Source organism: Pristiophorus japonicus, chromosome 26, assembly GCF_044704955.1.
Source record: "Pristiophorus japonicus isolate sPriJap1 chromosome 26, sPriJap1.hap1, whole genome shotgun sequence".
NCBI classification, from domain to species: Eukaryota; Metazoa; Chordata; class Chondrichthyes; family Pristiophoridae; genus Pristiophorus; species Pristiophorus japonicus.
In genome coordinates this window covers 18,878,821-18,899,757 of record NC_092002.1, presented here as the reverse complement: position 1 = coordinate 18,899,757, position 20,937 = coordinate 18,878,821, and the positions used below count along the sequence as shown (strand labels likewise).

General features: G+C 44.1%; 1 protein-coding gene across 1 annotated transcript in view; it reads left to right on the top strand.

Annotated features, from left to right (window-relative positions):
• The first annotated feature begins 4,756 nt into the window (after nt 1-4,756).
• Nucleotides 4,757-20,937, top strand: part of LOC139239227 (cation channel sperm-associated auxiliary subunit gamma-like) — a 210,025-nt gene continuing 193,844 nt past the window's right edge. The window contains exon 1 of the mRNA XM_070867911.1: nt 4,757-4,782. The gene's annotated coding sequence lies outside the window, so the exon portion shown is untranslated. The remainder of the gene's footprint in view (nt 4,783-20,937) is intronic.

The following is a 20,937-nucleotide window of genomic DNA, read 5'->3' as shown; positions in this document are numbered from 1 at the left end:
AGCAAATGAATCGGGCAAGCTACAACCTGTTGCATATGCTTCGAGAAATCTGTCTAAAGCGGAAAGAGCTTGCAGTATGGTAGAGAAAGAAGCTTTGGACTGTGTGTATAGGGGAAAAAAAATTCACCTGCACCTGTTTGGTCTTCGTTTTGAACTAGAAACAGATCACAAGCCACTCATTTCATTGTTTGCGGAAAACAAAAGTATTAATACCAATACGTCGTCCTGCATTCAAAGGTGGGAGCTGACATTGTCTGCCTATGATTGCGTCATCTGTCATAGACCTGGTACTGAGAATTGTGCCGATGCACTGAGTCGTCTACCCGTACCCACAACTGAGATGGAGACGCCTCAACCTGCAGATCGAATGTTAGTAATGGATGCTTTTGAGAGTGAAGGAACCCCTGTCACTGCTCAACAAGTTAGGATCTGGACCAGCCATGACCCTATTTTATCGGTTGTGAAACGGTGTGTACTCAGGGTGATTGGTCTGCCACTATGGAGATGTGCGAGGAGACCAAACCGTACAACCATCGCAAGGATGAGCTGTCCATTCAGTCAGACTATTTACTGTGGGGAATCGTGTAATCATGCCTTAGAAAGGTAGATAAAAATTTGTACGTGAACTTCATAGCACTCACACTGGTATTGTCATGATGAAATCCATTGCTAGGTCTCATGTATGGTCTGGAATTGACTCTGATCTGGAATCATGCGTGCATCAGTGCAATACTTGCATGCAGATTAGTAAAGTACCAGTGGAATCTCCGCTGAGCCTTTGGTCATAGCCATCCAAACCATAGTCGAGGATCCACATTGATTTTGCGGGCACGTTCCTAGGAAAGATGTATTTTGTTGTAGTAGACGCATATTCTAAGTGGATAGAATGTGTTATTATGTCATCCAGCACATCTACAGCTACCATTGAGAGCCTTCGTATCATGTTTGCTGCTCATGGTTTGCCTGATATTGTTGTGAGCGACAACGGATCTTGCTTCACAAGTCTTGAGTTCCAGGAGTTCATAAAACTCAATGGCATCAGACATATGAGATCAGCTCCATTCAAGCCTGCTTCTAATGGTCAACCAGAGCGAGCCGTTCAACCGATCAAGCAAAGTATGAAATGTGTAACTCAGGGCTCATTGCAGAGACGGTTGTCATGTATATTGCTCAGATACAGGTCAAGACCTTAATACGCTTACTGGGGTTCCTCCTGCTGATTTACTGATTAAGAGAAATCTCAAGACCAGGCTTTCTCTTATTCATCCTGATTTGAATGATTGTTGAAAACAGATGTCAAAGTTAGCAATGGTGTCATGATCGTGTTGCTGTGTCACGTGACATCTTGGTCAATGATCCGGTTTACGTACTGAACTATGGTCAAGTCCAAAGTGGATCACCGGCACTGTTACATACAAGGAGGGTAACAGAGTGTTTATTGTCATGTTCAAGAATGGGCAAACATGCAGGAAACATCTTGACCAGGTGATAGAGAATTCAAACAGGCTGCATTCAGACAGGCTGTGAGAATACACAGACTTCCCAGTCAGAGCTGCTATGTGATTGGGAGCATGTTGCATTAAGTCATCAATCAACTTGACATTTTAGGACTTTTGGTAGCGAGCTAATTAAAGGTTAACAGAATATCAATTGAGCCAATAAAGTCAAAGAAGGCGCGTTCTTTTCTGTAAACTGATCAGGTATATGAACAGCCATTTTGACCATGTGTTCTCAGTAAGACAAAGGAACTGGCAATCGGCCAGAAGCTTGTTGCTGCTGCCAGAATAAAAGTTATGTTAAAACTACAATCGGAATTCACATTTCATTGAAAATTAAGAGATCTAACACCAGGTTAAACTGTGGCACACTGATGAACTGGAACCGAGTGAGGAAGATGCAGTCAGTGACCAACCGACCATTGTTCACTCATCAGAGCATTCTGCTGACATTCCTGACTCTGAACCTTCAGTCTCTGATGTGTTCATGACGAATCTCATCAGATTGGCTACTCAGCCCTCAGTCTCAATGGACTCAGAACGCTCGCCCAGAGCCAAAGCTGAACTGAGACGATCAACTCGTGCGAGGAAAGCCCCAGACCGTCTTAATTTGTCTTAAAAGACTGTTAAGACTTTAAAAGGGGGATGTTGTTATGTATTAATGCTTGGGGTCACCAGACACCAGAGGGCGCCAAGGTCGGAGGTCATCAGGCTGTACGCTTGTGTGCTTGGTCACCTGTATATAAGCTGGATGTCTTTGTCACGCTGGCACTCTTGGGCTGGAATAATGATGGATCAGGTTGCACCTGAGTGAGTTTACAGTAGCCAGACTCGTGAGTCATTACAGTGAGCAGGTGAAGGATGGTGACGTACTTTTGGGGGCATCCGAAACAGAGGAGGACACTTCTCATCTCTCTCATCTGGAGGGAGGAGAACATGCTGGGAGATCTCAGAGATGTGATTGTGACCATCTTTAAAAAAGGGGCCAAGTCCGACTGCGGCAACTACAGAGGAATCTCCCTGCTATCAGCCACTGGGAAAGTCGTCGCTAGAGTCCTCCTCAACCGTCTTCTCCCTGTGGCCAAGGAACTCCTCCCGGAGTCACAGTGTGGATTTCGTCTATTCCGAGGCACAGCGGATAGGATTTTTGCAGCGTGACAGTTGCAGGAAAAATGCAGGGAGCAGTGCCAGCCCTTATACATGGCCTTTTTCGACCTTACAAAGGCCTTTGACACTGTCAACCGCGAGGGTCCTGTGTGTAACACCACAGAAAACTGACTAAAATATTAGCTGCCTTTACAAAGACTACTAACATTTCTATCCCTGATTGCATGTTCCTCCCCCGACCCCCACTTCCCAGTGATTTGTGAACACTAGGCCCAATATGAGCCAGGAGCTGTCCATGCTACATAAATATAGCTGACCAGCAAAATCAGGTGAGGACAGCACCATAATGCACTGCCTGACTAACATTCAATTAAAATATCGATCCTTCAGTGTCCAAACCCAACATTATAAGTTTGGGACTTGTCTTACATATTCTCATGGACACAGCAGTGCTGGTTACTCACATTAGCAGTGTGAGCATCTTGCATTTAGGGGTGTGCCTGTACTTCCCAATATGTAACTGTAAGATAAGTTAGCCGAGAGGTATGAAAATAGGTCTTCTTTGGGATCTGAAATGGATGTAATATTCTTTGTATTTACTTTCATGTGCATCTTCGAAGCTTTTTAAAGGCGGACTTTGAAAATACTTGGTGAGATGAGGCTAGGTTATGAACCGTGAAGTCTTTATTTTAATTTTTTTTACAATTAGCAAGTGAACATACAGAGCAACATATATGATTGGACTCTTTTAATTCAATCAGTATAATTTGTCTTTGTGTACTAATACAAAATAATTAACATGCTACGCTTCCCCTCATCAGTGGGTTGCCTTGCTTGACTTAAACAGAATGACTTCTAACTACCCTTGTGCATTCTAACCTAAACCTGGAAGAAAGCCTGCCCAGCAGATTTCTTTATTAAAAACCTAACTGATAAAATGTCTTTCAATGCTTATCTTTTTGATCTCAACTGTTCACAACTAGAGGGGATGGCATATCAGACAACCCCTGCTGAGCGCCTTGGCACCAGGGACTTCCCAGTGAGTTTATCGATTACTGAGATAGGTTGATTGCTTATTGTTTTCCGTCTTTGGCGAAACTTGCTTATTCGCATTTTAATGACCTTTTACATGTGTTTTTTTTAAACTTTAAAAGGCCAACATTTAGATGTAACTCTTTTCCAAATCTTTTCTATGAAAAAATTTGTCAAACGTCCTGAACCGTGAATTTTGCACGTGAACTTAAGATATCAGAAGGCCTCAGCAGGCTAAATAGCACTAATGCATATAATTTAGATTTGCATGCGTGAGGCCTGAAGATTAATTAGTTTGGATTTACTGAGAAGTACTAAAAGTGCAAAAGCAGCTTTAGGGCACATACCACAATTGCACATCATTAAAGCTAATGTGAGCATGTAATGAAGTTGCAGTAATTTTGACTCTTAGATATCCTAGAGTGGCAGATTAAAAATGTGTAGGTGTATCCCCTGCACATATTAACACAACTTCATGGACCCTATATGAAAGACAGTGCCAGATGCTCAAAGAAAAATTATGCTAGTATTGCAGATGTTTTATTTGAACATAGCAACAGAAGTAATTGCTAATAAGTCAACAAATGCAGAAAAATTAAGAAAACTAAGATAGACAGAAATCTGATGACTTCAGAGAGCCCAATTTGCAGGTGAAGGCATTTCTGTTTTCACAAGCATTGACTTTTATAAAATTGCTGTGTTGTACAATCTTGTTGATTTTTATTTTTTGTGACTCTACTTTCTGAATGTTCTGCATATTAGAATAGTGCTGACTTACTTGCATCACGATCTACAAAAAATAAAAACTTACTGTAGAATGCATATTCTCCTTGTAAACTAATGTATTTGTTTGTTTTTATCTGTCCAGAACTTAAACACATAATCATCCCTCTTGATTCTACTGAAATTCTTACTAAATGCAATGATCCAAGTAAAACTGGTGTGTTTGGAAAAGGTTACTGATTTGTTTTAAGATTTGTAACTTCATAGCCCTGTATCTATTTGTAACTTAATAAATGCTCTATTGGACAATCAGCAATTTGTTAATGTGATGTAGCTCACACAATTTAACCACGTTTTCTTTTACTTTCAGCAATATTACGCTTTCCCTTATTTCATTAAGCTAACCTTATCCTGTGAAATAAAGGTACAGTGGCCATTTTTTTATTGTAGTAGAACAACATGCATTTATATAGCGTCTTTAACATAGTAAAACATCCCAAGACGCTCCATAGAAGCTCTAGCAAGCATAATTTGATACTGAGACACATACGGAGATACTAGGACAGATAACCAAAAGCTTGGTCAAAGTGGTAGGCTTTAAAGAGCATCATAAAAGAGGAGAGATGTTTAGGGGAGCATTCCAGAGCTGAAAGCACGGCTGCCACTGGTGGAGCGATTAAAATAGGGATTGTGCAAGGGGCCAGAATTGGAGGAGCGCAGAGATCACTGAGGGTTGTAGGGCTGGAGGAGATTATAGAGATAGGGAGGGGTGAGGCCATGAAGAGATTTGAAAACAAGGAAGAGAATTTTAAATTGAGGCGCTTCTGGACTGGGAACCAAATGATGGGTGAATGGGACTTTGTGTGAGTTAAGATACTGACAGCAGAGTTTCGGATGAGTTCAAGTTTGTGGAGGATGGAAGTTGGGACGCTGGCCAAGAGCGCTTTGGAATAGTCAAGTCTAGAAGTAACAAAGGCATGGATATGAGCAGATGAGCTGAGGCGGGGGCAGTCGGGTGATAATACAGAGGTGGAAGAAGGCGGTCTTGGTGACGGCATGCAGATGTGGTCAGAAGCTCTTCTCCGGATCAAATACGGCACCAAGGTTACAAACTGTGGTTCAGCCTCTGACAGATGTCAGGGTGAGGGATGGATTCGGTGGCTAGGGAACAGAGTTAGTAGCAGGGGCCAAAGACAATATTTAGTTGGACATCTTCCCAATATTAAGTTGGAGGAAATTTCTTCTCGTCCAGTACTGGATACTGGACAAGCTGTCTGACAATTTAGAGACAGTGGAGGGTTGAGAGAAGTAGTGGTGAGGTTGAGCTGGGTGTTGTCAGTGTACGTGCGGAACTTGACATATTTTTGGATGATGTTGTTATTGAGGGACAGTGTGTAGATAAGCAATAGAAGGTGGCCAAGGATAGATCTTTACATGACTCCAGAGGTAACGGCACAAGAGCAGGAAGAAGAGCCATTGCATGTCCGGCTCTGACTGGATAGATAAGAATGGAACCAGGCGAGAGCAGTCCCACCCAGCTGGATGATGGAGGAGAGGATGTTAAAGGAAGATGGTGTAGTCAGTTGTGTTATAGACTGCAGACAGATCGAGTAGGCTAAGGAGGGATAGTTTACCATGATCATAGACACATAGGATGTCATTTGTGACTTTGATGAGGGCCGTTTCGGTACTGTGGCAAGGTTGTTATGATTCAAACATGGAGTTCCGGGAAATATGAACATGGATTTGGGAGGCAACAGAAAATTCAAGGACTTGGAATGGATAGGGAGGTTGGAGATGGGATGGTAACAAGGATAGAGGGGCCAAAGGTATTTTTTTTTGAGGCGAGTGATGATGATAGTACCTGAGAAGAGGGAACTATTAACAATATCGGCTAACTTGGGAGCCAGGAAGTGAAGTTGGGTGGTTAACAGTTTGGTTGGAGTAGGTTTGAGGGAGCAGGAGGTGGCTTTCAAGGACAAGATGATCTTGGGGGCTTGAGGGCTAATTCAGGGCGAGGGAATAGGTGAACCTTAGAGGAAGTTTGGCCCGGTGGGCTAGGGCAAAGGGGAAGCAGCAGAGGCAGCTGAATGGATGGTCTCAATCGTGGTGACAAAAAGCCCATGAGCTCCTTGCACTTGTTGTTAGAGAGTGGAGGAGGCAAGAGAGAGGAGTTTAAGAAGTCGGTTCGTAGTGGAGAAAAGAAGTATAATATAATAGCTTGTAACTAGAAGAAAACTGTTGACATTAGTTAGATTGAATTTTAGGTCATTGCATTTTTTGCTGAAGCTGTATACTAATATCAGGCCATGGCTCAGTTGGTAGCAACCTCACTTCTATCAGGAGGTTGTGGGCTTAAGTCCCACTCCAGAGACTTGAGAACAAAATTCTAGGCTATCACTCCAGTACTGAGGGAGTGCTGTGCTGTAGAGGTGCTGTCTTTCAGATGAGATATTAAACCGAGGCTCCGTTTGCTGTCTCAGGTGGATATAAAAGATCCCGTAGCACAATTTTGAGCAACGGCAGAGGAATTATCCCTGGTGCCCTTGACAATATTTATCCCTCAATCAACATTATTAAAATAGGTCATTATCACATTGCTGTTTATGGGATCTTTCTGTGCACAAATTGGCTGCTGCGTTTCCTACATTACAATAGTACACCTCAAAAGTACTTCATTGGTTGTAAAGCACTTTGGGATGTCCTAAGGTCATGCATTTATCTAGCGTCTTTCAAGTCTTTTACCATTAGAACAAGAAAATGTGTGGGAAAATTCACTGGTTGTGTGCTCTAAGCAGGGTGTCGTAATGTCAGGAAGTAGCCCTATTCCTAACTTTCATTACCTACATTTCTGTTTAGTTTACATTTTGACTCAAAACCTTAATTTGCTGCAGAGAAGATAATTAATTATGGCCCGTAATTTGCGATCAGCGTCGCAATTATGGCCGCTGGCCCTGAAGGAAGCTGCCCACAGTTTGCCTTTTTCGACATTCAATTGATTGCAGTGCTGTGAATAGGGGATAGGGGATTCCTAAGGCGATGCTGCAGTGATGCCAACAAGTTGTCTAAGCAGCCTATCATATTAAAGAATGCTTTATGCGGAGCTCCTTCATGGTAAACGAGCCAAAGGTGGGCAGCGGAAGCGTTACAAGAACACCCTCAAAGCCTCCCTGGTAAAGTGCGACATCACCACTGACACCTGGCCAAAGACGGCCCGAGGTGGAGAAAGTGCATCTGGGTGGGCGTTGAGTTCTTCGAGTCTCGACGCAAAGAGCGTGAAGAGGTCAAGCACAGACAGCGGAAGGAGCGCGCGGCAAACCAGCCCCACCCACCCGTTCCCTCGACGAATATCTGTCCCACCTGTGCCAGAGTCTGTGGCTCTCATATTGGACTGTTCAGCCACCAGAGAACTCACTTTGGGAGTGGAAGCAAGTCTTCCTCGATTCCGAGGGACTGCCTATGATGCTGGTGATGAAAACACCAGTTACACCTATACCAACAAGGTTTAACATTTAATGGGGTATTTAACAGTAATATTACTGCAGAAAAGCTCAAGTTTTTGTCAGTTCCAATGATTTCACTGATTACTAGCTGTGCAGGGGAGTGTTTCCACAGATAGTCTGTTGGAGCAGTGAAAGACTGACCACAACTTTAGGAATTACACATTTAGATGCCATTGCGCTGAAGTTGCAGTCAGTTTCAGGAGTAATGACGGCAAGCGCTGACAATTTTGCCGTCATTACCCACCACAAGTTCCGGGCCATGATCTTTGGATGTGAACTGCTGCCCAGTTTTATTGGGGCTAGCATTGACCCATCTGCAAGCTTCTAGAACCTTGAAATTAGACCCCACATTATTTGGAGATGTTGGTGTCTCAAAGAAAGGATATGTATTTACTTGGGCCTTGAACTTGGTGCACTCACTGCCCGTTGCCGCCAACTGACGACGAGTTTTTTTTGGGCGGTCTCCCCTCAGTGCCAGTTTCTTCTAGGCCTCCCACTGGCGGGAGGGGAGGACTGCTGGCAACCGTCCGCTGGCATGTCAGTGTCCTCCCGCCCACCAAGCTGCCAGTTTGCTCCGGGCGGGAGTCAGCGGCAGCAGGGGGAAGGACTGCTGCATGGAGGCAGGTCTAACCCCAACGGTAAGTATGAAGACCTGCAAAAACAAGTTAGTAAACTTCTTTTATTTATTTTTTTTACAGTGATTCAGGTGGATGGGGTCCCCTGAAGGTTTTCCAGTGGTTTTTTTTGTGTATAAATTTTTAATTTTAGCTGTTCTCCCTCCCTGGGCCCGACTCAATCCTCGGCGGCACTTTGGCGAGGATTGCATTTGCTGCTGAGATTGGGAGCTCCCGCCCGCTGCCACCTACATTCAAAAGTCATTTTTTTGCTGCCAGGCGGTCTTTGCAGATCTTTTTGAGGAATCTCCCGGCCAAAGTACCGCCAGGTCTCTCGGCAGTCCTTTGGGCAGGCCTTAGCTTTGACCAAGTTCAGGCCCTTGGAGTTGAGTAGGAATTTTATGCATTTTCCTTTTCATAGAGGGAAGAGAGGGGTGCCTATTCTATTCTGGAAATTCCTTCATATACTGTGTTGCAGTTGTAGAAAGATATTTTAAAAATGTTCGGAATGAGTTGCTGATTGGCTCTGTTTATGCTCCAATGGCTTTCCATTTCAACTGACTTTGAAACTTAGTTAGTTTGGCAGTCTCCCCATAATTATAGGAGGGGTATTGGAATTTGGTCATGGACAATTAGCTGGATTGCTTTATTCCCAGCCTGCAATTAAACTTCATTTCCTCTATTCTCATTGGTCTATAAGAGGACATGGATGTGTTGGGCTCTTGAGTTCCTGCATTCCACTGACCAAACAGAATGGCTATCCACTTAGCCCCATTCTCCTGACTTTTTCCCATTCTGTTTTTCATTTTTCTTTTTCAAATATTTTCCATTTGTCCTTGGAAAACTATTCTGGATTCTGCTTCTACTGTTGCTGGTGGGGCATTCCAAATGTGTAAAAAAAAATGTTCAACCTTTCTTTCCATTCATTTAGTGATGTATTTATGCTTTCTAGTTGCAAATCACCTGATTTACCTTATTAGAATCCTTCATAATTTGGAAGACATCTATCCGACATCTTCCTTGTTCAAATGAATCAGTGTGATCTTTGTGTGAGCAGGATTGATGCCATTTTTGATTGGCATTAGAATTGATTTTATTAGTATTTCTTACCATTACCTAGTTTGCATAGTTCCTCATATGTGAGATGATATCTTATTGATGGCAATTTGGTGAAGAATTGATTAAATATTAACATTTTGAGATTGACATTTTTCTGCATTTGAATGGCCAGTCTAATTGAGTTGTCACACAATAGGATACAGAAAAGGTAGGGATTGAGACTGCATTATATTTTTTTGACAATGGGGCCGATGCATTAGGACCACTATGTATTGAGCATTAGCTATGCCTGCAGGGCTATAATCTGACCTCTCCCCTTGATGTGAGGTCATCTAATTGAAATATTTAAATGGCACTTCCAGCTCTAACCACATGATGTACCGAAAGAATGCTGAGGCCATGGATGATTTAACAGGTATCAGAAGCTTATAAAGCACGGGTAGCTGCTTTTTCTTCTCAAAAAAACACTTGCTGGAAAAAGGCTCAATTTACAGATCGAACGTTGGAGGCCATTGTGCAAAAGGGTGACTATGTGTGATGGAGGTGGCCATCCATCAATGCAGACCTTTCTTTGTTTTTTTTCAGGCCTCTGGAAGTGCCCAGTGCAAAGAGGAAGAGTCTGAAACGCTTAATACACTCTAGCCACCACAGAAAGTTTGCCTTAGTTACTATAGAAATGAGCTTTGTGCAGTCTCTGTGTGTTGACGATGCTTGGGGTCCACTATGGGTGCTAATTAGGACTTGCACATCAGCACATGATGATGTAAGACATCTGTGTCCATTGTGCATTGTGATTCTTGCCCCACAAATCGATTTATTGGCCTCTATTTCTCTCAACTGTCAAATTTAATTTAATCCCAATTTCAATTTTAATCCTATTGCATTGTTCCAGCTTGATATTTTCAAATCTATATCCTACCAGCCTAATACTGCTAAACTTCTGTTTGGAATTACAGAAGTTGGGAGATAAAGCAAGCCATAACAACAATTCACTTTTCACACTTCTTAATCAGAGATATTTAAGCCATGTAGTGTTAGAAAGCAATATTCCTTCTGATTACTGAAATAGAGCTGAAGGAGTCATCCTTCACTCGGTTACCTCAGCTTTGCTCTAGAATTATGCTTTGATACTCATCATCATCATCATCATCATAGGCAGTCCCTCAGAATCGAGGAGGACTTGCTTCCACTCCCAAAGTGAGTTCTTTGATGGCTGAAAGTCCGATACGAGAACCACAGACCCTGTTACAGGTGGGACAGACATTCGTCGGGGGAAGGGGTTGTTAGGGCTGGTTTGCCACACGCTCCTTCCGCTGCCTGCGCCTGACCTCTTCATGCTCCTTGTGTCGAGACTCAAAGAGCTCAACGCCCTCCCGGATGGACTTTCTCCATCTCGGGTGGTCTGCGGCCAGGGTCTCCCAGGTGTCAGTGGTGATGTCGCACTTTACTAGGGAGGCTTTGAGGATGTCCTGATAACGTTTCCGCTGTTCTCCTTTGGCTCGTTCACCATGAAGGAGCGCCGCATAAAGCATTTGCTTAGGGAAATGGCATGCGTACTATATGGCCTGCCCAGCAAAGCTGATCGAATGTGGTCAGTGCTTCAATTCTGGGGATGTTAGCCTGGTCGAGGACACTGATGTTGGTGCGCCTGTCCTCCCAGGGGATTTGCAGGATCTTACGGAGACATCATTGGTGATATATCTCCAGCGACTTGAGGTGCCTTCTGTACATCGTCCATGCCTCAGACCCATACAGGAGGGCGGATGTTATTATAGCCCTGTAGACCATGAGTTTGGTGGTAGATTTGAGGGCCTGGTCTTCAAACACTCTTTTCCTCAGGCAGCTGAAGGCTGCGCTGGCGCACTGGAGGCGATGCTGAATCTCCGCATCAATGTCTGCCTTTGTTGATAAGAGGCTCCTGAGATATGGGAAATGGTCCACGTTGTCCAGGGCCGCGTAGTGGATCTTGATGATTGGAGGGCAGTGCTGTGCAGCGGTGACAGGCTGGTGAAGGACCTTTGTCTTATGGATGTTAAACATAAGGCCCATGCTTTCATATGCCTCAGTGAATACATTGACTATATCCTGGAGTTCAGCCTCTGAATGTGCGCAGACGCAGGCATCATCCGCATACTGCAGATCAATGACAGAGGTTGGGGTGATCTTGGACCTGACCTGGAGACGGCGTAGGTTAAACAGCTTCCCACTGGTTTTGTAGTTTAGTTCCACTCCAGCAGGGAGCTTGTTGATTGTGAGGTGGAGCATGGCGGCGAGGAAGATTGAGAAGAGGGTTGGAGCGATAACGCAGCCCTGTTTGAACCCGGTCTGGACGTGGATTGGGTCAGTAATGGATCCGTTGGTAAGGATCACGGCCTGCATGTCATTGTGAAGCAGGCGAAGAATGTTGACAAACTTTTGGGGGCATCCGAAATGTAGAAGGACGCTCCATAGACCCTCATGGTTGACAGTGTCAAAGGCCTTTATAAGATCGAAAAAGGCCATGTTTAAGGGCTGGCGCTGCTCCCTGCATTTTTCCTGCAACTGGCGCGCTGCAAAGATCATGTCTGTTGTGCCCCGTAGGGGACGAAATCCTCATTGTGATTCTGAGAGGAGCTCCTCGGCTACAGGAAGAAGATGGTTGAGGAGAACTCTAGCGACAACTTTCCGAGTGGCTGAAAGCGGGTAGATTTCCCTGTAGTTGCCGCAGTCGGACTTGTCCCCCTTTTTAAAAATGGTCACAATCACTGCATCTCTGAGATCTCCCGGCATGCTCTCCTCCCTCCAGATGAGAGACTTGAGGCCATGTATCCACGCCAACAGCGCCTCTCCGCCATATTTTAGCGCCTCAGCAGGGATTCCATCTGCACCTGTAGCCTTGTAATTCTTAAGCTGTTTTATGGCTTTGCCAACCTCGTGCAACGTTGGAGTTTCACTGAGTTGGTGGCGGGTGGCATGCTGCGGGATGGAATCGAAAACACTCGAGTCAAAGGCAGAGTCTCGATTGAGGAGATCTTCAAAATGCTCCTTCCATCGAGCCCTGACAGCCTAGGTGTCCTTGATGAGTGTTTCCCCGTTCTTGGCCAGGAGTGAGGTGGGGCCTTGGGAGTTTGGACCGTAGGCTGCCTTAACTGCCGTGAAAAACCCTCGCATATCGTGGCTGTCGGCCAGTTGTTCTATCTCCTGTGCTTTCTCCATCCACCACCTGTTCTTTAGGTCCCCAGTTTTTTGTTGGACCTGAGCCTTGAGCCGTCTGTATGTTATTTTGCAGCTCCCGAGTTGGACTGTTGGTTGAAGCTCAGAATGCTTTGCACTTGCGATCTATTCGTTCTTCAATCTCCTGATCATTTTCATCAAACCAGTCCTGATGTTTTCTGGTTGAGTGACCAAGTGTCTCTTCACAGGCACTGGTTATGGAGGCCTGGAGGGCAGACCAAGGCTATGGGGATTCAGCATCTCAAGGCACGCCAGATTGGCTGTGAGGCGCTGGCTGTATAGGGCTCTCTTAGCTGGGTCTCTAAGTGCCCCAGCATTAACTTTTTTGCAGAACTGCTTCTGCTGTCCCCTCTGTTTTGGGGCAATGTTAATGTTGATGATGGATCGGATTAGGCGGTGGTCCGTCCAGCAGTCATCAGCTCCTGTCATGGTGCGGGTGATGCGCACATCCTTGCGATCCCTGGCTCGGACGATGACGTAGTCAAGCAGGTGCCAGTGTTTGGAACGAGGGTGTTGCCACGATGCCTTGTATTTGTCCCTCTGGCGGAATACTGTGTTGGTAATGAGGAGTTCATGTTCTAGACATTTTGTCAGGAGTAGGGTACCGCTTTGATACTGGGTTGAGACTCAGGAGCACATGTTGTCAACATAGCTAGTACCACATAAAACCTCAAACTGATTAAGTGTTGGTAATTTGAGAATTCATTGCACTACGCATAGTTAACTGAAGTGCCTCTGTTTTGGGCCCGTGTCCCTGATTTTAACAATTTGCAGGTTGAAACATATCTTTCACACACAAAAGCATTTATCTGAGCAGCAACCTTAAAAATAAAGGGTGGAAGGTCACGGAAGCTGTCTCAAAGGACGTCCTTTGCTCCAATATCTTCTGCTTGAATATTATGCTATTGAGACTGAAGTGAGTTCTCTGCTGGTCCAAATTGAAATTCACTGAGCATGTTGAAATAGATGGGATGTTTATTGGCACAATGGTATGAAAATTAGAATTGAATAATGCAATCATGGTCATTTGCAGCCTCACATTGGGTTTTACATCATCCATTTTAAGATCATTAAGCAGCTTTAAAGCCATAATGAACGTTGTAAAAAGTAGAATACAGCCTCACTTTAGATGATTCGAGCATTTATTTTGCTCGTAATCTCTTATTGATTCCTACTAATAGAGACCTTTTATACCTGCTAGTTTTTTTTCAAAAAAAAGTTGGATGAAACGATTACTTAGGGTAAATTATAGTGATTCAAGAACTATATATTTAAAATTGCAATTGTTTTTTTGGTTTGCGCATATGATGCGGATTTTAGTTGAGGCAAATCCCAGATTCAATGAATAATAACTTGAGGTAGTGAGCACCAAATGGATGATGACAGCCATGCTTTCATATTCATGTAGCACAATAAGAAGCATAGCGAAACCAATTAAAGACATAAAAGTGACACAGAGAACTTGTGACTAGCTGAGATGATGGGGGAGTGGGTAAGACATAGAAATGGAAACATGAGGAGCTGGCACAGTGAAGCAGGCTCTGGGGGCTTAGGAGAAGAAAAGAGCAGGTCCACAGCAAGAGTGCAGACTGCTCAACACCACTATTCTGACGAAGGGTTCCCAGCTCAAGCAACAGCCCATCTCTTCATCCCCCGAAATACCAAAACACCCATCCCACCTTGCTAGCATTTCATGCCCTGGAGAAAGTGAAAACCAAAGTTAACTTCTGAAGTTATTAGTCATTATTAAGGCCAGAGGTTTACGAAGTGCCCAGTAGAATGTTAGTGATATTTCTTGATCTTACATTGAACTCCATATGAACAATGCAAAAAGCCAAAGATGGAGAGCTAAAAGTCAAATGGAATGGGAAATTGAAGTGGCAATGCACAGAGAACTTGGGTTGTACTTGTGAACAGAATAGACATGTTTGACAATACAGTCACCTAATCTGCATCTGGTCTCCACAATGCAGAGGAGGCCACACCACGGGCAATGAACCTTAACTTTAGCTCCTACTTTCTCTACAGCAGGAGGTGTTGGATAATTTATGATAAGTGTGTTGGAGTTTCAAGATGGGGGGAAGAGATAGGTTGAGGCTTGAAGTAGGAAATCTTCAGCAGAACACTGTGCTGGCAGGCTAATTTTCCACCGTTTGTGTCAGCCTGCTTTTTTTCTTCGAAATTCCTGGAGCCTCGTCTGCTTTGCCAGCTTTTCCTATTTTAATTTCTATCCCTCTGCATCCATTGTCTTAGCTGTACACACGCTCTCTTGTGTCTCTTTTATATGCCGTTAATTTATCTCATTACGCTTGCTATTGTCACATGTTAATATCACATCATACATTTAACCATTTCTTTTTTTCCATTTACGCATTTTACAGTTCATTTTACTTCTCCCTCTCTCACATGTATGCTTCCCCTCTTTCTTTAGTTCTGTTCCTTTTTAAATGCTGTTCATCTGTATTTTTTTCCAGTTCTGATGAAGGGCCTGAATCGTTAACTTGCCTGTTCTACTCAACAGATGCTAACTGAGTGCTGTGTGTTTGCAGTATTTTACTGTTTCTGTTTCATATTTATGTCTCTGCAGTTTGGTTTTGGTTTAATTTTGTGATCCTAATCCTCAAATACTATGCCTAAAGGTAGTCCTGATTGAGCAAGACAAAACTTGTAAAAACCTTAAAAGAATTCTCACCCCATCCTCCTCATCTCCCAGTAATTTCCCAGATTAGTTACCTATCCTGCATATAAGGGTAATATGATAAAAAGGAAAGGACAAACCACAACAATAAAGATAGTTGTCCAAAATGGTCACAGTCATATATAAAGAGTTGACTCCAGAGGAATGCCAGGATTTGGAACAGGGCAGGGAGAGGAGGACGGAACTCATGCCCCAAAAACTTAGAGGAACACATGTCCCCCTCATTTCCCTCCCATTAATCGCACCATTGTAAACAGATCTCTTGCTGTGAAATATAGAAAATAGGAGCAGTAGTAGGCCATTCGGTCCCTCGAGTCTGCACCGCCATTCAATATGATCATGGCTGATCCTCTATCTCAACACCATATTCCTGCTTTTTCCCCATACCCCTTGATATCTTTTTTTCTAGAAACCTTATCTATCCCCTCTTAAATATATTCAGTGACTTGGCCTCCAAAGCCTTCTGTGGTAGAGAATTCCATAGGTTCACCACCCTGAGAGAAAAAATTTCTCCTCATCTCAGTCCTGAATTTTCTACTCCGTATCCTGAGACTGTGACCGCTTGTTCTAGACTTGCCAGCCAGGGGAAATATCCTTCCCGCATCCAGTCTATCCAACCCAGTCAGAATTTTATATGTTTCAATGAGATCCCCTCTCATTCTTCTAAACTCCAGTGAATACAGGCCTAGTTGACCCAATCTCTTCTCATACGACAATCCTGCCATTCCAGGAATCAGTCTGGTGAACCTTCGCTGCACTCCCTCTATGACGAGTATATCCTTCCTTAGATAAGGAGACCAAAACTGCACACAATACTCCAGATGCGGTCTCACCAAGGCCCTGTATAACTGTAGGTAAGACATCCTTGCTCCTGTACTTACATCCTCTTGCCATGAAGACCAACATACCATTTGCCTTCCTAACTGCTTGCTGCACCTGCATGTTTGCTTTCTGTTGTGTATGCAATAACTGTTAGACTGAGTACTGTTTAACTCCAAGAGGTATGACCTTGGCTCTCCTTTATTAAGGCCCAACGTGCGTGATACACAAAATGGCTGGCCTTTTATACTTGGGCTGCACACACGTGCGTGCAGCACAATGGCTTCCAACAGTGACGGCATCTAGTGGCTAGTGATCCCAAAAGTACATACATGACAATACTCCCCTCTGAGATATTAACACCGCCTTTTACAAATTGAGACGGTCCGGTGTTTTACGCTCCCAGGTTGACCGTCTCAGTTCAACTTCAGCCTTGGGTGAGTGTTCAGAGTCTGTTGTGACTGGTGGCTGGGTGGCTGACCTGCTGGGAGTGGCAATGGCCATGTCAGGGATTGAAAGTCCAATTTCATTGAACATGTCAGTGATTGAAAGTCCCGCTTCACTGATGACCACTGAGTCCTCTGCTGACTGGGGGTGGGTAGGTTGGTTGGTCGTCGATTGTCTCTTCCTCCAACTGTTCCAGTTCGTCTGTGTGCCGCAGGTTTGTCTGATGCATATGTTTCCTGCATGTTTGCCCATTTTTAAGCTTGACAGTAAATACTCAGTTGCCTTCCTTGGCCATGACAGTATCAGCGATCCACTTGGGTCCCTGAACATAATTCAGAACATATACAGAATCATTTACAGAAATATCGCGTGACACAGCTGCGCGATCGTGATACCCTTGCTGAATTTATCTTCTGTATTCAACATGATTATTCAAGTTAGGGTGTACAAGAGATAGCTTGGTCTTAAGACCTCACCATCATTAGTTCAGCAGGCGAGACCCCGTTAAGCGTGTGTGGTCTTGTCCTTTAACTCGGCAGTATGCATAACAGACGGGTCTGCAGTGACCCTTGGGTTACTCACTTCATACTCTTGCTTTATGATTTGGATAGTGGTATACTCATAATAAAGGATGAAACTGAGTACTGTGTACAATGAGCAAGTGTGACCTTGACTCCTTTAATAAGACTCCAGAGTGCAGGTACCTCGTGGGTGGCCTGCTTATATACCGTGCTCCCATGGGATGCTGGGATCCCTTGGGACTCCAACAGGTAGGCCCTCTGGTGGTAGTGTAATACAGGTTACAAGGGGTTAAATACATAACATCACTCCCCTGTGAAATCAACAATACTCTTATTTACAAAGTGAGAAGATCTGGGGCTTTTCGCTCCCTTGTTGATTGTCTCGGTACAAATGTGGGTGCAGGTGAGTTGGTTAGTTCTTCACTGGGCTGTTGGGTATCCGGCCTTGCTGGGCTGCTGGGGATGGTGAGTTCAGCTTCGTAGTCAGCCATGATGTCAGTTGCTATGTGTGTGTGTTGGCGGGTCAAAGTTGGTGGTGTCTTCTTCGGGTTGTTCGTAGCTGTTAGTGAACCGCAATTTGATTTGGTCCAAATGTTTTCTGTGCACTTGTCTATTGGCCAATTTGACCTGAAACACACTACTCCCCTCTTTGGCTGTGACCGTGCCAGCGAGCCATTTGGGACCATGTCCATAATTGAGCACAAAAACAGCATCATTTTGGATCCAGGCAGAGGCATTGGTGTTAATCCCTTTGCTCTCAGAGAACAGCGATATGAGTGGCTTGTGGTCAGTTTCAAGTTCAAACTTGAGGCCAAATAAGTACTGGTTCATTTTTTTTTACCCCGTAAACGCACGCTGGAGCCTCTTTTTCAATCATGCTGCAGGCCTTTTCGGCCTTGGACAAACTCCTGGAACCATAAGTGACCGGTTGGAAGATCCCCGATTCGTTAGCCTGAGTGTTTATCCCAGGTTGGAAATTACCAAAATAGTTAAGGAGTCCCAGGAACGAACCGAGCTCCGTCACGTTCTGTGGTCTCGGCACGTTCTTCTTGATGGCCTCCGTCTTGGCGTCGGTGGGTCTGATGCCGTCTGCCGCGATTCTTCTTCCCAAGAACAGAGGTCCTATGAGACAAATTTAAGGAGCGAGGAGCTAAATTTAAAAAGTAGGACCTCAAAAGTAGTAATCTCGGGATTGCTACCAGTGCCACGTGCTAGTCAGAGTAGGAATCGCAGGATAGCTCAGATGAATATGTGGCTTGAGCAGTGGTGCAGCAGGGAGGGATTCAAATTCCTGGAGCATTTGAACCGGTTCTGGGGGAGGTGGGACCAGTACAAAGCGGACGGTCTGCACCGAGGCAGGACTGGAACCAATGTCCTAGGGGGAGTGTTTGCTAGTGCTGTTGAGGAGGAGTTAAACTAATATGGCAGGGGGATGGGAACCAATGCAGAGGGAGACAGAGGGAAACAAAATGGAGACACAAGCAAAAGACAGAAAGGAGATGAGTACAAGTGGAGGGCAGAGAAACCCAAGGCAAAAAACAAAAAGGGCCACTGTACAGCAAAATTCTAAAGGGTCAAAGTGTAATAAAAAGGCAAGCCTGAAAGCTCGGTGCCTCAATGAGAGGAGTATTCGGAACCCAGGAGAGGGCTCTGAGCTAGTTAGAGTGGGTGAGAGCTCAGATGAACAGGATCCCAAGAAAGAATGCAAAAGGCAGGAGGCAACAGAGCAGAGTAGCACTGGGGTAAGTGTAAACCACAAGGTGATAGGAAGGGACAATATGTATGATTATAAAGGGGCTGCAGGAGGGGTCAAAACTAAAAGTCATGGTTTAAAAACTAGTATTAAAACACTCTACCGAAACGCACGCAGCATTCGAAATAAAGTAAATGAATTGACGGCACAAATCATTACAAATGGGTATGATTTGGTGGCCATTACAGAAACGTGGTTGCAGGTGGCCAAGTCTGGGAATTAAACATACAGGGGTATCTGACAATTCGGAAAGATAGATAAGGAAAAGGAGGTGGGGTAGCTTTGTTAAAAAAGGATGATATCAGGGCAGTTGTGAGAGACGATATTGGCTCGAATGAACAAAATGTTGAATCATTGTGGGTGGAGATTAGAGATAGTAAGGGGAAAAAGTCACTGGTGGGCATAGTTTATAGGCCCCCAAATAATAACTTCATGGAGGGGCGGACAATAATCAAGGGAATAATGGAGGCATGTGAAAAAGGAACGGCAGTAATCATGGGGGATTTTAATCTACATATCGATTGGTCAAATCAAATCGCACAGGGTAGCCTTGAGGAGGAATTCATAGAATGCATACGGGATTGTTTCTTCGAACAGTATGTTACAGAAGCTACAAGGGAGCAAGCTATCTTAGATCTGGTTCTGTGTAATGAGACAGGAATAATAAACGATCTCCTAGTAAAAGATCCTCTCTGAGTGATCACAGTATGGTTGAATTTGTAATACAGATTGAGGGTGAGGAAGTAGTGTCTCAAACGAGCGTACCATGCTTAAACAAAGGGGACTACAGTGGGATGAGGGCAGAGTTGGCTAAAGTAGACTGGGAACACAGACTAAACGGTGGCACAATTGAGGAACAGTGGAGGACTTTTAAGGAGCTCTTTCAAAGTGCTCAACAAAAATATATTCCAGTGAAAAAGAAGGGCGGTAAAAGAAGGGATAACCAGCCGTGGATAACCAAGGAACTAAAGGAGAGTATCAAATTAAAAACCAATGCGTATAAGGTGGCCAAGGTTAGTGGGAAACTAGAAGATTGGGAAAGTTTTAAACGACAGCAAAGAATGACTAAGAAAGCAATAAAGAAAGGAAAGATAGATTACGAAAGTAAACTTGTGCAAAACATAAAAACAGATAGTAAAAGCTTTTACCGATATATAAAATGGAAAAGAGTGACTAAAGTAAATGTTGTTCCCTTAGAAGATGAGAAAGGGGATTTAATAATGGGAAATGTGGAAATGGCTGAGACCTGAAACAATTATTTTGCTTCGGTCTTCACAGTGCAAGACACAAAAATCATGCCAAAAATTGCTGGTCATGGGAATGTGGGAAGGGAGGACCTTGAGATAATCACTATCACTAGGCAGGTAGTGCTGGACAGGCTAATGGGACTCAAGGTAGACAAGTCCCCTGGTCCTGATGAAATGCATCCCAGGGTATTAAAAGAGATGGCGGAAGTTATAGCAGATGCATTTGTTATAATCTACCAAAATTCTCTGGACTCTGGGGAGGTACCAGCGGATTGGAGAGCAGCTAATGTAACGCCTCTGTTTAAAAAAGGGGACAGACAAAAGGCAGGTAACTATAGGCTGGTTAGTTTAACATCTGTAGTGGAGTAAATGCTTGAAGCTATCATTAAGGAAGAAATAGCGGGACATCTAGATAGGAATAGTGCAATGAAGCAGAAGGGGATTCATGAAGGGGAAATCATGTTTAACTAATTTACTGGAATTCTTTGAGGATATAACGAGCATGGTGGATAGAGGTGTACCGATGAATGTGGTGTATTTAGATTTCCTAAAGGCATTCGATAAGGTGCCACACAAAAGGTTACTGCAGAAAATAAAGGTACGCGGAGTCAGAGGAAATGTATTAGCATGGATAGAGAATTGGCTGGCGAACAGAAAACAGAGAGTCAGGATAAATGGGTCCTTTTCGGGTTGGAAATCGGTGGT